The sequence below is a fragment of the Cebidichthys violaceus genome, unplaced genomic scaffold, assembly GCF_023349555.1.
Source record: "Cebidichthys violaceus isolate CVI_PGR_0920_01 unplaced genomic scaffold, fCebVio1.0.p SCAF_32, whole genome shotgun sequence".
Lineage (NCBI taxonomy): Eukaryota > Metazoa > Chordata > Actinopteri > Perciformes > Stichaeidae > Cebidichthys > Cebidichthys violaceus.
In genome coordinates this window covers 1,684,937-1,697,361 of record NW_027176506.1, presented here as the reverse complement: position 1 = coordinate 1,697,361, position 12,425 = coordinate 1,684,937, and the positions used below count along the sequence as shown (strand labels likewise).

The window sequence follows — 12,425 nt, the reverse complement described above, 5'->3', positions numbered from 1 at the left end:
GGATGGGCCTAAAATGATTGCGTGTTCTCCTCACCGATATTTTCCCTTCTTTGTGGGAGAAATGTGTTCCGAAGATCCTTCCATTGTTAGCATGCTTAGATTTTCGTTTGTTTGCTGGGCTGTGTTTGCTTTCTCAGAAGCAGAAACAGCTTGCCAAGGGAAGCTAATGCTGACTCTGGGATTATGCCATCTGGGAACCGTCATCCAGAGTACTGTGTCTGGGAATTCCACCCCTGTCTCTGTGTCTTCCAACTCATACTTACCTGGCAGGGAAGATACCGTGATCAAGAAGGTGGTTCACCCAGGGCGAGGCTCAACCATTGCACTCCAGTTGCACTGACCACTGCGAATTCCCCAAATGTGGGAATCTCGACTGCATAACTTCTGGTAGTGGGGGACTGCGTTCGCGCTCTCCCCTGATTTTTAAGTTGAAAAAAATATCACCCGGTTGGTAGACGGACATGGACCTCAACATGCTGCTATTCCGCTTGCCGATTCCTGTAGCCGAGTCCTGGGCGTTTGTGAAAAGGAAGAAAGATGTCCTTAACTAGACCATGGTGCTTGACCATGGAGGGCTTGGACAGGTGTGCCAAGCAGCAGCCACTGCTATGCCCCATTGAAAGAACTGCACCAGGACTGTGCTCCCAGCCTCAAATCACTGTATACATCAGCCCTGACTGCTGGGGGAAATTTCCAGCTCTGAATCAACAGTGAAATGAAGAAAAAATAACACGGTGAGATTTGTGCTTTTGATTGGAGGGAAGGAAATAGTACATTGGAGAATATTGCCCTCTTTAAGATGTGGGCAGGGGTGTGGCTTTGGATTTGGAACAGGGCACGTCAACTCAGGCTTACCATGAGCGTTTTGACTGGGACGACTAGGGTCTTCAGCTGCTCTCGACAAGAGTGCTGTACTTACTTTGGTTTCTCTTCATAATGCACAAATCTTTCGCCTTTTACTAAAGACTTCCGTGGAGAGGAACGCCAATGAGTTAAACCTATTTTGGCAGGCTTTGCCGTTTGGCTGAGCCTTGTACACTTGTGAAAAGAAAAACAGCTGTCCTTAATTAGACCAAGGTGCTTGACTATTGAGGGTTTGGACGGGTGTGCAAAGCAGCAGCCACTGCCATGACCCATTGAATGAACTGCACCACGACAAGGGAGAAATGTGTCAGGAAGTTGCCTCAGGAAGCAAACAGTTGGGGTTCATCGCTTCTCGGCCTTTTGGCTAAGATCAAGTGTAGTATCTGTTCTTATCAGTTTAATATCTGATATGTCCTCTATATGAGGATAATGTATTAAGCAGATTTTTAGCATTGGGAGATGAAAAAGGGGCTTGCTCCGTTCACTCCACACATTGACCCGGTATTGCAGCATTGCCTGGAACGGTGCACTCTTTAAATGCCTTGTGGACAACCAAACACCAATCTAAATGGATCAGTCTGTTGATTGATTTGACTCTGAAATGAACGACGCGAGTCACAGTCGCTGTCTGTCTTCAAGGCCGGGACTTGTGGCAAACAAAGGCCCTGTTTACTCCTTACCGAGGCCCTTTGTGGAACAACACTGTGCTCCCAGCCTCAAATCACTGTATACATCAGCCCTGACTGCTTGGGGAAATTTCCAGCTCTGAATGCTAATTTCCGTCCTCCGAGTCAGATTGTGGGTGATGTCATTTTGTAGGCTCTATTTCGTTTGCAGATTGTCCAGAAAAGTGCAAGCGTAGCTGTGCAGCAGTGTCTGTTGTATGCTGTGAAGCTGTGTGTTGAGTAATGCAAATTGCCCGGGTTTGCCGAGAGAAGTGGGTGTGGCTTTTTGGATGGGCCTAAAATGATTGCGTGTTCTCCTCACCGATATTTTCCCTTCTTTGTGGGAGAAATGTGTTCCGAAGATCCTTCCATTATTAGCATGCTTAGATTTTCGTTTGGTTGCTGGGCTGTGTTTGCTTTCTCAGAATCAGAAACAGCTTGCCAAGGGAAGCTAATGCTGACTCTGGGATTATGCCATCTGGGAACCGTCATCCAGAGTACTGTGTCTGGGAATGCCACCCCTGTTTCTGTGTCTTCCAACTTATACTTACCTGGCAGGGAAGATACCATGATCAAGAAGGTGGTTCACGCAGGGCGAGGCTCAACCATTGCACTCCGGTTGTGCTGACCACTGCGAATTCCCCAAATGTGGGAATCTCGGCTGCATAATTTCTCGTAGTGGGGGACTGCGTTCGCGCTCTCCCCTGATTTTTAAGTTGAAAAAAATATCACCCGGTTGGTAGACGGACATGGACCTCAACATGCTGCTATTCCGCTTGCCGATTCCTGTAGCCGAGTCCTGGGCGTTTGTGAAAAGGAAGAAAGATGTCCTTAACTAGACCATGGTGCTTGACCATGGAGGGCTTGGACAGGTGTGCCAAGCAGCAGCCACTGCTATGCCCCATTGAAAGAACTGCACCAGGACTGTGCTCCCAGCCTCAAATCACTGTATACATCAGCCCTGACTGCTGGGGGAAATTTCCAGCTCTGAATCAACAGTGAAATGAAGAAAAAATAACACAGCGAGATTTGTGCTTTTGAATGGAGGGAAGGAAATAGTACATTGGAGAATATTGCCCTCTTTAAGATGTGGGTAGGGGTGTGGCTTTGGATTTGGAACAGGGCACGTCAACTCAGGCTTACCATGAGCGTTTTGACTGGGACGACTAGGGTCTTCAGCTGCTCTCGACAAGAGTGCTGTACTTACTTTGGTTTCTCTTCATAACGCACAAGTCTTTCGCCTTTTACTAAAGACTTCCGTGGAGAGGAACACCAATGAGTTAAACCTATTTTTGGCAGGCTTTGCCGTTTGGCTGAGCCTTGTACACTTGTGAAAAGAAAGACAGCTGTCCTTAACTAGACCAAGGTGCTTGACTATGGAGGGGTTGGACGGGTGTGCAAAGCAGCAGCCACTGCCATGACCCATTGAATGAACTGCACCACGACAAGGGAGAAATGTGTCAGGAGGTTGCCTCAGGAAGCAAACAGTTGGGGCTCATCGCTTCTCGGCCTTTTGGCTAAGATCAAGTGTAGTATCTGTTCTTATCAGTTTAATATCTGATATGTCCTCTATATGAGGATAATGTATTAAGCAGATTTTTAGCATTGGGAGATGAAAAAGGGGCTTGCTCCGTTCACTCCACACATTGACCCGGTATTGCAGCATTGCCGGGAACGGTGCACTCTTTAAATGCCTTGTGGACAACCAAACACCAATCTAAATGGATCAGTCTGTTGATTGATTTGACTCTGAAATGAACGACGCGAGTCACAGTCGCTGTCTGTCTTCAAGGCCGGGACTTGTGGCAAACAAAGGCCCTGTTTACTCCTTACCGAGGCCCTTTGTGGAACAACACTGTGCTCCCAGCCTCAAATCACTGTATACATCAGCCCTGACTGCTTGGGGAAAATTCCAGCTCTGAATGCTAATTTCCGTCCTCCGAGTCAGATTGTGGGTGATGTCATTTTGTAGGCTCTATTTCGTTTGCAGATTGTCCAGAAAAGTGCAAGCGTAGCTGTGCAGCAGTGTCTGTTGTATGCTGTGAAGCTGTGTGTTGAGTAATGCAAATTGCCCGGGTTTGCCGAGAGAAGTGGGTGTGGCTTTTTGGATGGGCCTAAAATGATTGCGTGTTCTCCTCACCGATATTTTCCCTTCTTTGTGGGAGAAATGTGTTCCGAAGATCCTTCCATTGTTAGCATGCTTAGATTTTCGTTTGGTTGCTGGGCTGTGTTTGCTTTCTCAGAAGCAGAAACAGCTTGCCAAGGGAAGCTAATGCTGACTCTGGGATTATGCCATCTGGGAACCGTCATCCAGAGTACTGTGTCTGGGAATGCCACCCCTGTCTTTGTGTCTTCTAGCTCATACTTACCTGGCAGGGAAGATACCATGATCAAGAAGGTGGTTCACCCAGGGCGAGCCTCAACCATTGCACTCCGGTTGCACTGACCACTGCAAATTCCCCAAATGTGGGAATCTCGACTGCATAATTTCTGGTAGTGGGGGACTGCGTTCGCGCTCTCCCCTGATTTTTAAGTTGAAAAAGATATCACCCGGTTGGTAGACGGACATGGACCTCAACATGCTGCTATTCCGCTTGCCGATTCCTGTAGCCGAGTCCTGGGCGTTTGTGAAAAGGAAGAAAGATGTCCTTAACTAGACCATGGTGCTTGACCATGGAGGGCTTGGACAGGTGTGCCAAGCAGCAGCCACTGCTATGCCCCATTGAAAGAACTGCACCAGGACTGTGCTCCCAGCCTCAAATCACTGTATACATCAGCCCTGATTGCTGGGGGAAATTTCCAGCTCTGAATCAACATTGAAATGAAGAAAAAATAACACAGCGAGATTTGTGCTTTTGATTGGAGGGAAGGAAATAGTACATTGGAGAATATTGCCCTCTTTAAGATGTGGGCAGGGGTGTGGCTTTGGATTTGGAACAGGGCACGTCAACTCAGGCTTACCATGAGCGTTTTGACAGGGACGACTAGGGTCTTCAGCTGCTCTCGACAAGAGTGCTGTACTTACTTTGGTTTCTCTTCATAATGCGCAAGTCTTTCGCCTTTTACTAAAGACTTCTGTGGAGAGGAACACCAATGAGTTAAACCTATTTTGGCAGGCTTTGCCGTTTGGCTGAGCCTTGTACACTTGTGAAAAGAAAAACAGCTGTCCTTAATTAGACCAAGGTGCTTGACTATGGAGGGTTTGGACGGGTGTGCAAAGCAGCAGCCACTGCCATGACCCATTGAATGAACTGCACCACGACAAGGGAGAAATGTGTCAGGAGGTTGCCTCAGGAAGCAAACAGTTGGGGCTCAGTGCTTCTCGGAATTTTGGCTAAGATCAAGTGTAGTATCTGTTCTTATCAGTTTAATATCTGATGTGTCCTCTATATGAGGATAATGTATTAAGCAGATTTTTAGCATTGGGAGATGAAAAAGGGGCTTGCTCCGTTCACTCCACGCATTGACCCGGTATTGCAGCATTGCCTGGAACGGTGCACTCTTTAAATGCCTTGTGGACAACCAAACACCAATCTAAATGGATCAGTCTGTTGATTGGTTTGACTCTGAAATGAACGACGCGAGTCACAGTCGCTGTCTGTCTTCAAGGCCGGGACTTGTGGCAAACAAAAGCCCTGTTTACTCCTTACCGAGGCCCTTTGTGGAACAACACTGTGCTCCCAGCCTCAAATCACTGTATACATCAGCCCTGACTGCTTGGGGAAATTTCCAGCTCTGAATGCTAATTTCCGTCCTCCGAGTCAGATTGTGGGTGATGTCATTTTGTAGGCTCTATTTCGTTTGCAGATTGTCCAGAAAAGTGCAAGCGTAGCTGTGCAGCAGTGTCTGTTGTATGCTGTGAAGCTGTGTGTTGAGTAATGCAAATTGCCCGGGTTTGCCGAGAGAAGTGGGTGTGGCTTTTTGGATGGGCCTAAAATGATTGCGTGTTCTCCTCACCGATATTTTCCCTTCTTTGTGGGAGAAATGTGTTCCGAAGATCCTTCCATTGTTAGCATGCTTAGATTTTCGTTTGGTTGCTGGGCTGTGTTTGCTTTCTCAGAAGCAGAAACAGCTTGCCAAGGGAAGCTAATGCTGACTCTGGGATTATGCCATCTGGGAACCGTCATCCAGAGTACTGTGTCTGGGAATGCCACCCCTGTCTCTGTGTCTTCCAACTCATACTTACCTGGCAGGGAAGATACCATGATCAAGAAGGTGGTTCACCCAGGGCGAGGCTCAACCATTGCACTCCGGTTGTGCTGACCACTGCGAATTCCCCAAATCTGGGAATCTCGACTGCATAATTTCTGGTAGTGGGGGACTGCGTTCGCGCTCTCCCCTGATTTTTAAGTTGAAAAAAATATCACCCGGTTGATAGACGGACATGGACCTCAACATGCTGCTATTCCGCTTGCCGATTCCTGTAGCCGAGTCCTGGGCGTTTGTGAAAAGGAAGAAAGATGTCCTTAACTAGACCATGGTGCTTGACCATGGAGGGCTTGGACAGGTGTGCCAAGCAGCAGCCACTGCTATGCCCCATTGAAAGAACTGCACCAGGACTGTGCTCCCAGCCTCAAATCACTGTATACATCAGCCCTGACTGCTGGGGGAAATTTCCAGCTCTGAATCAACAGTGAAATGAAGAAAAAATAACACAGCGAGATTTGTGCTTTTGATTGGAGGGAAGGAAATAGTACATTGGAGAATATTGCCCTCTTTAAGATGTGGGCAGGGGTGTGGCTTTGGATTTGGAACAGGGCACGTCAACTCAGGCTTACCATGAGCGTTTTGACTGGGACGACTAGGGTCTTCAGCTGCTCTCGACAAGAGTGCTGTACTTACTTTGGTTTCTCTTCATAACGCACAAGTCTTTCGCCTTTTACTAAAGACTTCCGTGGAGAGGAACACCAATGAGTTAAACTATTTTTGGCAGGCTTTGCTATTTGGCTGAGCCTTGTACACTTGTGAAAAGAAAAACAGCTGTCCTTAATTAGACCAAGGTGCTTGACTATGGAGGCTTTGGACGGGTGTGCAAAGCAGCAGCCACTGCCATGACCCATTTAATGAACTGCACCACGACAAGGGAGAAATGTGTCAGGATGTTGCCTCAGGAAGCAAACAGTTGGGGCTCATCGCTTCTCGGCCTTTTGGCTAAGATCAAGTGTAGTATCTGTTCTTATCAGTTTAATATCTGATATGTCCTCTATATGAGGATAATGTATTAAGCAGATTTTTAGCATTGGGAGATGAAAAAGGGGCTTGCTCCGTTCACTCCACACATTGACCCGGTATTGCAGCATTGCCTGGAACGGTGCACTCTTTAAATGCCTTGTGGACAACCAAACACCAATCTAAATGGATCAGTCTGTTGATTGATTTGACTCTGAAATGAACGACGCGAGTCACAGTCGCTGTCTGTCTTCAAGGCCGGGACTTGTGGCAAACAAAGGCCCTGTTTACTCCTTACCGAGGCCCTTTGTGGAACAACACTGTGCTCCCAGCCTCAAATCACTGTATACATCAGCCCTGACTGCTTGGGGAAATTTCCAGCTCTGAATGCTAATTTCCGTCCTCCGAGTCAGATTGTGGGTGATGTCATTTTGTAGGCTCTATTTCGTTTGCAGATTGTCCAGAAAAGTGCAAGCGTAGCTGTGCAGCAGTGTCTGTTGTATGCTGTGAAGCTGTGTGTTGAGTAATGCAAATTGCCCGGGTTTGCCGAGAGAAGTGGGTGTGGCTTTTTGGATGGGCCTAAAATGATTGCGTGTTCTCCTCACCGATATTTTCCCTTCTTTGTGGGAGAAATGTGTTCCGAAGATCCTTCCATTGTTAGCATGCTTAGATTTTCGTTTGGTTGCTGGGCTGTGTTTGCTTTCTCAGAAGCAGAAACAGCTTGCCAAGGGAAGCTAATGCTGACTCTGGGATTATGCCATCTGGGAACCGTCATCCAAAGTACTGTGTCTGGGAATGCCACCCCTGTCTCTGTGTCTTCCAACTCATACTTACCTGGCAGGGAAGATACCATGATCAAGAAGGTGGTTCACCCAAGGCGAGGCTCAACCATTGCACTCCGGTTGTGCTGACCACTGCGAATTCCCCAAATGTGGGAATCTCGACTGCATAATTTCTGGTAGTGGGGGACTGCGTTCGCGCTCTCCCCTGATTTTTAAGTTGAAAAAAATATCACACGGTTGGTAGACGGACATGGACCTCAACATGCTGCTATTCGGCTTGCCGGTTCCTGTAGCCGAGTCCTGGGCGTTTGTGAAAAGGAAGAAAGATGTCCTTAACTAGACCATGGTGCTTGACCATGGAGGGCTTGGACAGGTGTGCCAAGCAGCAGCCACTGCTATGCCCCATTGAAAGAACTGCACCAGGACTGTGCTGCCAGCCTCAAATCACTGTATACATCAGCCCTGACTGCTGGGGGAAATTTCCAGCTCTGAATCAACATTGAAATGAAGAAGAAATAACACAGCGAGATTTGTGCTTTTGAATGGAGGGAAGGAAATAGTACATTGGAGAATATTGCCCTCTTTAAGATGTGGGCAGGGGTGTGGCTTTGGATTTGGAACAGGGCACGTCAACTCAGGCTTACCATGAGCGTTTTGACTGGGACGACTAGGGTCTTCAGCTGCTCTCGACAAGAGTGCTGTACTTACTTTGGTTTCTCTTCATAGCGCACAAGTCTTTCGCCTTTTACTAAAGACTTCCGTGGAGAGGAACACCAATGAGTTAAACCTATTTTTGGCAGGCTTTGCCGTTTGGCTGAGCCTTGTACACTTGTGAAAAGAAAGACAGCTGTCCTTAACTAGACCAAGGTGCTTGACTATGGAGGGTTTGGACGGGTGTGCAAAGCAGCAGCCACTGCCATGACCCATTGAATGAACTGCACCACGACAAGGTAGAAATGTGTCAGGAGGTTGCCTCAGGAAGCAAACAGTTGGGGCTCATCGCTTCTCGGCCTTTTGGCTAAGATCAAGTGTAGTATCTGTTCTTATCAGTTTAATATCTGATATGTCCTCTATATGAGGATAATGTATTAAGCAGATTTTTAGCATTGGGAGATGAAAAAGGGCTTGCTCCGTTCACTCCACGCATTGACCCGGTATTGCAGCATTGCCGGGAACGGTGCACTCTTTAATGCCTTGTGGACAACCAAACACCAATCTAAATGGATCAGTCTGTTGATTGATTTGACTCTGAAATGAACGACGCGAGTCACAGTCGCTGTCTGTTTTCAAGGCCGGGACTTGTGGCAAACAAAGGCCCTGTTTACTCCTTACCGAGGCCCTTTGTGGAACAACACTGTGCTCCCAGCCTCAAATCACTGTATACATCAGCCCTGACTGCTTGGGGAAATTTCCAGCTCTGAATGCTAAATCCGTCCTCCGAGTCAGATTGTAGGTGATGTCATTTTGTAGGCTCTATTTCGTTTGCAGATTGTCCAGAAAAGTGCAAGCGTAGCTGTGCAGCAGTGTCTGTTGTATGCTGTGAAGCTGTGTGTTGAGTAATGCAAATTGCCCGGGTTTGCCGAGAGAAGTGGGTGTGGCTTTTTGGATGGGCCTAAAATGATTGCGTGTTCTCCTCACCGATATTTTCCCTTCTTTGTGGGAGAAATGTGTTCCGAAGATCCTTCCATTGTTAGCATGCTTAGATTTTCTTTTGGTTGCTGGGCTGTGTTTGCTTTCTCAGAAGCAGAAACAGCTTGCCAAGGGAAGCTAATGCTGACTCTGGGATTATGCCATCTGGGAACCGTCATCCAGAGTAGTGTGTCTGGGAATGCCGCCCCTGTCTCTGTGTCTTCCAACTCATACTTACCTGGCAGGGAAGATACCATGATCAAGAAGGTGGTTCACCCAGGGCGAGGCTCAACCATTGCACTCCGGTTGTGCTGACCACTGCGAATTCCCCAAATGTGGGAATCTCGACTGCATAATTTCTGGTAGTGGGGGACTGCGTTCGCGCTCTCCCCTGATTTTTAAGTTGAAAAAAATATCACACGGTTGGTAGACGGACATCGACCTCAACATGCTGCTATTCGGCTTGCCGATTCCTGTAGCCGAGTCCTGGGCGTTTGTCAAAAGGAAGAAAGATGTCCTTAACTAGACCATGGTGCTTGACCATGGAGGGCTTGGACAGGTGTGCCAAGCAGCAGCCACTGCTATGCCCCATTGAAAGAACTGCACCAGGACTGTGCTCCCAGCCTCAAATCACTGTATACATCAGCCCTGATTGCTGGGGGAAATTTCCAGCTCTGAATCAACAGTGAAATGAAGAAAAAATAACACAGCGAGATTTGTGCTTTTGATTGGAGGGAAGGAAATAGTACATTGGAGAATATTGCCCTCTTTAAGATGTGGGCAGGGGTGTGGCTTTGGATTTGGAACAGGGCACGTCAACTCAGGCTTACCATGAGCGTTTTGACTGGGACGACTAGGGTCTTCAGCTGCTCTCGACAAGAGTGCTGTACTTACTTTGCTTTCTCTTCATAACGCACAAGTCTTTCGCCTTTTACTAAAGACTTCCGTGGAGAGGAACACCAATGAGTTAAACCTATTTTTGGCAGGCTTTGCCGTTTGGCTGAGCCTTGTACACTTGTGAAAAGAAAGACAGCTGTCCTTAACTAGACCAAGGTGCTTGACTATGGAGTGTTTGGACGGGTGTGCAAAGCAGCAGCCACTGCCATGACCCATTGAATGAACTGCACCACGACAAGGGAGAAATGTGTCAGGAGGTTGCCTCAGGAAGCAAACAGTTGAGGCTCATCGCTTCTCGGCCTTTTGGCTAAGATCAAGTGTAGTATCTGTTCTTATCAGTTTAACCAGATACACCCGAGGGTCCCCCATTTGGACGCAGAGTACATCAAAACTTAGAGAGTTTTGTGTTAAAAGTAACTGGCAGAGAACCCACAAAGAACGAATATAGTAATGTTATAGTTCTGCAGAAACCTCAGCGTCCTGGGAACAACATGAACTAGGTCACTTCTACATGAGACAAACACATCTCCCATCAGCCAAGCAAACAAATAACAAAATATCATAAATCATACTCGATATGACTGGGACAGACCGGAGAAAAAGGCTGCTACACTCCGTTAGCAACGTGCTACCTACGAACATGCAGCATGAAAAAGCACGAGCGCCTGACGGAGATTACGGACATAGTTTCCATTTCTCTCCCCGGTAAACCATCGCAGAGATATTCAGCTTCGAACACAAAAAGTCACACAGCTTTCATCGAATATTGTACTTACTTTTGGTCGAATCTCAGCGAAAAAATGGAATATCTCCGTACTTCCAACGCATGTTTGTCCAGCTGCTGCTGCTCCGTGTGAATCCGTTCGATTTGTGTCTCTCCGACACTCCTCGGATTCTTGGGAGGGTTGGAAGCTCAGCAAATCAGATTTCAGAGCTGGACCTTTTTGAGCTTTATTGGCTAATAGTGCTGTCAATCATCTAGCTTTCAATTCCAGGCAATTCTATTGGCTCCTACGGTTCAAAGGATGTCTCAATGGTGAAAATCGGAGAGGGGGGGGCTGAGATACAGCCCTGAACAGAGAGTCGAAGCAGGATTTGACCTTAAACTAAATAACTAAAAAGGGCATAGAAAGAGCTTAAAACACTCAAAAAAGGTCCAATCTTCGGTCTATTGATTCAATGAACATCATGAGTGATACATAGAAGTGATATAGAGTGTTTTTGAATTTTAAAAATACTTTTTTATTCAAATATTGGAGTATTTGATCAGTTTTCTAATTTGAAATGCTCTATATTTCATAAATGTTTCACTGTATCTATGTATAGCTGTGTATATAGAGCCTATATCAGTTGTTCTAAGAGCCCAGCATATTAAAAGTCTTGGATACCCATACTTTCCAAAAAACAATACCCTAAAAGTGCTGTTTTTCAAGATCGAGCTTTTGAGTTTTCCAAGTTCTGCTGTGTTCCATCCTTATCTTATGTGAACCAGTAACATGTATTCTGATAGTTCCATGATTTTTCTCATCTCAAAAATATATAAATTTTTTTTTTTTTTTTTTTTTTTTTTATACAATTAATTAGGTATTTCTTATCTTTATTCGAGCTGAGGCCTGCAAATAGGCCTCGTTTTTAATATCTGATATGTCCTCTATATGAGGATAATGTATTAAGCAGATTTTTAGCATTGGGAGATGAAAAAGGGGCTTGCTCCGTTCACTCCACACATTGACCCGGTATTGCAGCATTGCCGGGAACGGTGCACTCTTTAAATGCCTTGTGGACAACCAAACACCAATCTAAATGGATCAGTCTGTTGATTGATTTGACCCTGAAATGAACGACGCGAGTCACAGTCGCTGTCTGTCTTCAAGGCCGGGACTTGTGGCAAACAAAGGCCCTGTTTACTCCTTACCGAGGCCCTTTGTGGAACAACACTGTGCTCCCAGCCTCAAATCACTGTATACATCAGCCCTGACTGCTTGGGGAAATTTCCAGCTCTGAATGCTAATTTCCGTCCTCCGAGTCAGATTGTGGGTGATGTCATTTTGTAGGCTCTATTTCGTTTGCAGATTGTCCAGAAAAGTGCAAGCGTAGCTGTGCAGCAGTGTCTGTTGTATGCTGTGAAGCTGTGTGTTGAGTAATGCAAATTGCCCGGGTTTGCCGAGAGAAGTGGGTGTGGCTTTTTGGATGGGCCTAAAATGATTGCGTGTTCTCCTCACCGATATTTTCCCTTCTTTGTGGGAGAAATGTGTTCCGAAGATCCTTCCATTGTTAGCATGCTTAGATTTTCGTTTGGTTGCTGGGCTGTGTTTGCTTTCTCAGAAGCAGAAACAGCTTGCCAAGGGAAGCTAATGCTGACTCTGGGATTATGCCATCTGGGAACCGTCATCCAGAGTACTGTGTCTGGGAATGCCAC

General features: G+C 46.6%; 17 non-coding genes and 2 pseudogenes across 17 annotated transcripts; all 19 read left to right on the top strand.

The window, feature by feature from the left end:
* The first annotated feature begins 255 nt into the window (after window positions 1-255).
* LOC137882810 (U1 spliceosomal RNA) lies at window positions 256-419 on the top strand. The gene has a single exon (XR_011104233.1). It is a non-coding gene; the product is annotated as a U1 spliceosomal RNA (small nuclear RNA).
* A 496-nt stretch (window positions 420-915) lies between these two features.
* Window positions 916-1,030, top strand: LOC137882643 (U5 spliceosomal RNA). The gene has a single exon (XR_011104072.1). It is a non-coding gene; the product is annotated as a U5 spliceosomal RNA (small nuclear RNA).
* Window positions 1,031-1,208: 178 nt separating this feature from the next.
* Window positions 1,209-1,399, top strand: LOC137883023 (U2 spliceosomal RNA). Its single transcript, XR_011104435.1, has one exon. It is a non-coding gene; the product is annotated as a U2 spliceosomal RNA (small nuclear RNA).
* Window positions 1,400-2,072: 673 nt separating this feature from the next.
* Window positions 2,073-2,236, top strand: LOC137882793 (U1 spliceosomal RNA). Its single transcript, XR_011104216.1, has one exon. It is a non-coding gene; the product is annotated as a U1 spliceosomal RNA (small nuclear RNA).
* Window positions 2,237-2,732: 496 nt separating this feature from the next.
* On the top strand, window positions 2,733-2,847 carry LOC137883095 (U5 spliceosomal RNA). Its single transcript, XR_011104493.1, has one exon. It is a non-coding gene; the product is annotated as a U5 spliceosomal RNA (small nuclear RNA).
* Window positions 2,848-3,026: 179 nt separating this feature from the next.
* Window positions 3,027-3,217, top strand: LOC137882903 (U2 spliceosomal RNA). Its single transcript, XR_011104321.1, has one exon. It is a non-coding gene; the product is annotated as a U2 spliceosomal RNA (small nuclear RNA).
* A 673-nt stretch (window positions 3,218-3,890) lies between these two features.
* Window positions 3,891-4,054, top strand: LOC137882807 (U1 spliceosomal RNA). Its single transcript, XR_011104230.1, has one exon. It is a non-coding gene; the product is annotated as a U1 spliceosomal RNA (small nuclear RNA).
* Window positions 4,055-4,550: 496 nt separating this feature from the next.
* Window positions 4,551-4,665, top strand: LOC137882646 (U5 spliceosomal RNA). Its single transcript, XR_011104075.1, has one exon. It is a non-coding gene; the product is annotated as a U5 spliceosomal RNA (small nuclear RNA).
* A 178-nt stretch (window positions 4,666-4,843) lies between these two features.
* Window positions 4,844-5,034, top strand: LOC137883048 (U2 spliceosomal RNA). The gene has a single exon (XR_011104459.1). It is a non-coding gene; the product is annotated as a U2 spliceosomal RNA (small nuclear RNA).
* A 673-nt stretch (window positions 5,035-5,707) lies between these two features.
* Window positions 5,708-5,871, top strand: LOC137882666 (U1 spliceosomal RNA). Its single transcript, XR_011104094.1, has one exon. It is a non-coding gene; the product is annotated as a U1 spliceosomal RNA (small nuclear RNA).
* A 496-nt stretch (window positions 5,872-6,367) lies between these two features.
* On the top strand, window positions 6,368-6,479 carry LOC137883122 (U5 spliceosomal RNA). The gene has a single exon (XR_011104517.1). It is a non-coding gene; the product is annotated as a U5 spliceosomal RNA (small nuclear RNA).
* A 181-nt stretch (window positions 6,480-6,660) lies between these two features.
* Window positions 6,661-6,851, top strand: LOC137883021 (U2 spliceosomal RNA). Its single transcript, XR_011104433.1, has one exon. It is a non-coding gene; the product is annotated as a U2 spliceosomal RNA (small nuclear RNA).
* Window positions 6,852-7,524: 673 nt separating this feature from the next.
* LOC137882708 (U1 spliceosomal RNA) lies at window positions 7,525-7,688 on the top strand. Its single transcript, XR_011104134.1, has one exon. It is a non-coding gene; the product is annotated as a U1 spliceosomal RNA (small nuclear RNA).
* Window positions 7,689-8,184: 496 nt separating this feature from the next.
* On the top strand, window positions 8,185-8,299 carry LOC137883131 (U5 spliceosomal RNA). The gene has a single exon (XR_011104525.1). It is a non-coding gene; the product is annotated as a U5 spliceosomal RNA (small nuclear RNA).
* Window positions 8,300-8,478: 179 nt separating this feature from the next.
* LOC137883006 (U2 spliceosomal RNA) lies at window positions 8,479-8,668 on the top strand. The gene has a single exon (XR_011104419.1). It is a non-coding gene; the product is annotated as a U2 spliceosomal RNA (small nuclear RNA).
* Window positions 8,669-9,339: 671 nt separating this feature from the next.
* On the top strand, window positions 9,340-9,503 carry LOC137882836 (U1 spliceosomal RNA). Its single transcript, XR_011104256.1, has one exon. It is a non-coding gene; the product is annotated as a U1 spliceosomal RNA (small nuclear RNA).
* A 496-nt stretch (window positions 9,504-9,999) lies between these two features.
* Window positions 10,000-10,114, top strand: LOC137883156 (U5 spliceosomal RNA). The gene has a single exon (XR_011104549.1). It is a non-coding gene; the product is annotated as a U5 spliceosomal RNA (small nuclear RNA).
* Window positions 10,115-10,293: 179 nt separating this feature from the next.
* LOC137883058 (U2 spliceosomal RNA) lies at window positions 10,294-10,401 on the top strand (annotated as a pseudogene).
* A 1,159-nt stretch (window positions 10,402-11,560) lies between these two features.
* Window positions 11,561-11,776, top strand: LOC137883061 (U2 spliceosomal RNA; annotated as a pseudogene).
* The last annotated feature ends 649 nt before the right edge of the window (window positions 11,777-12,425 follow it).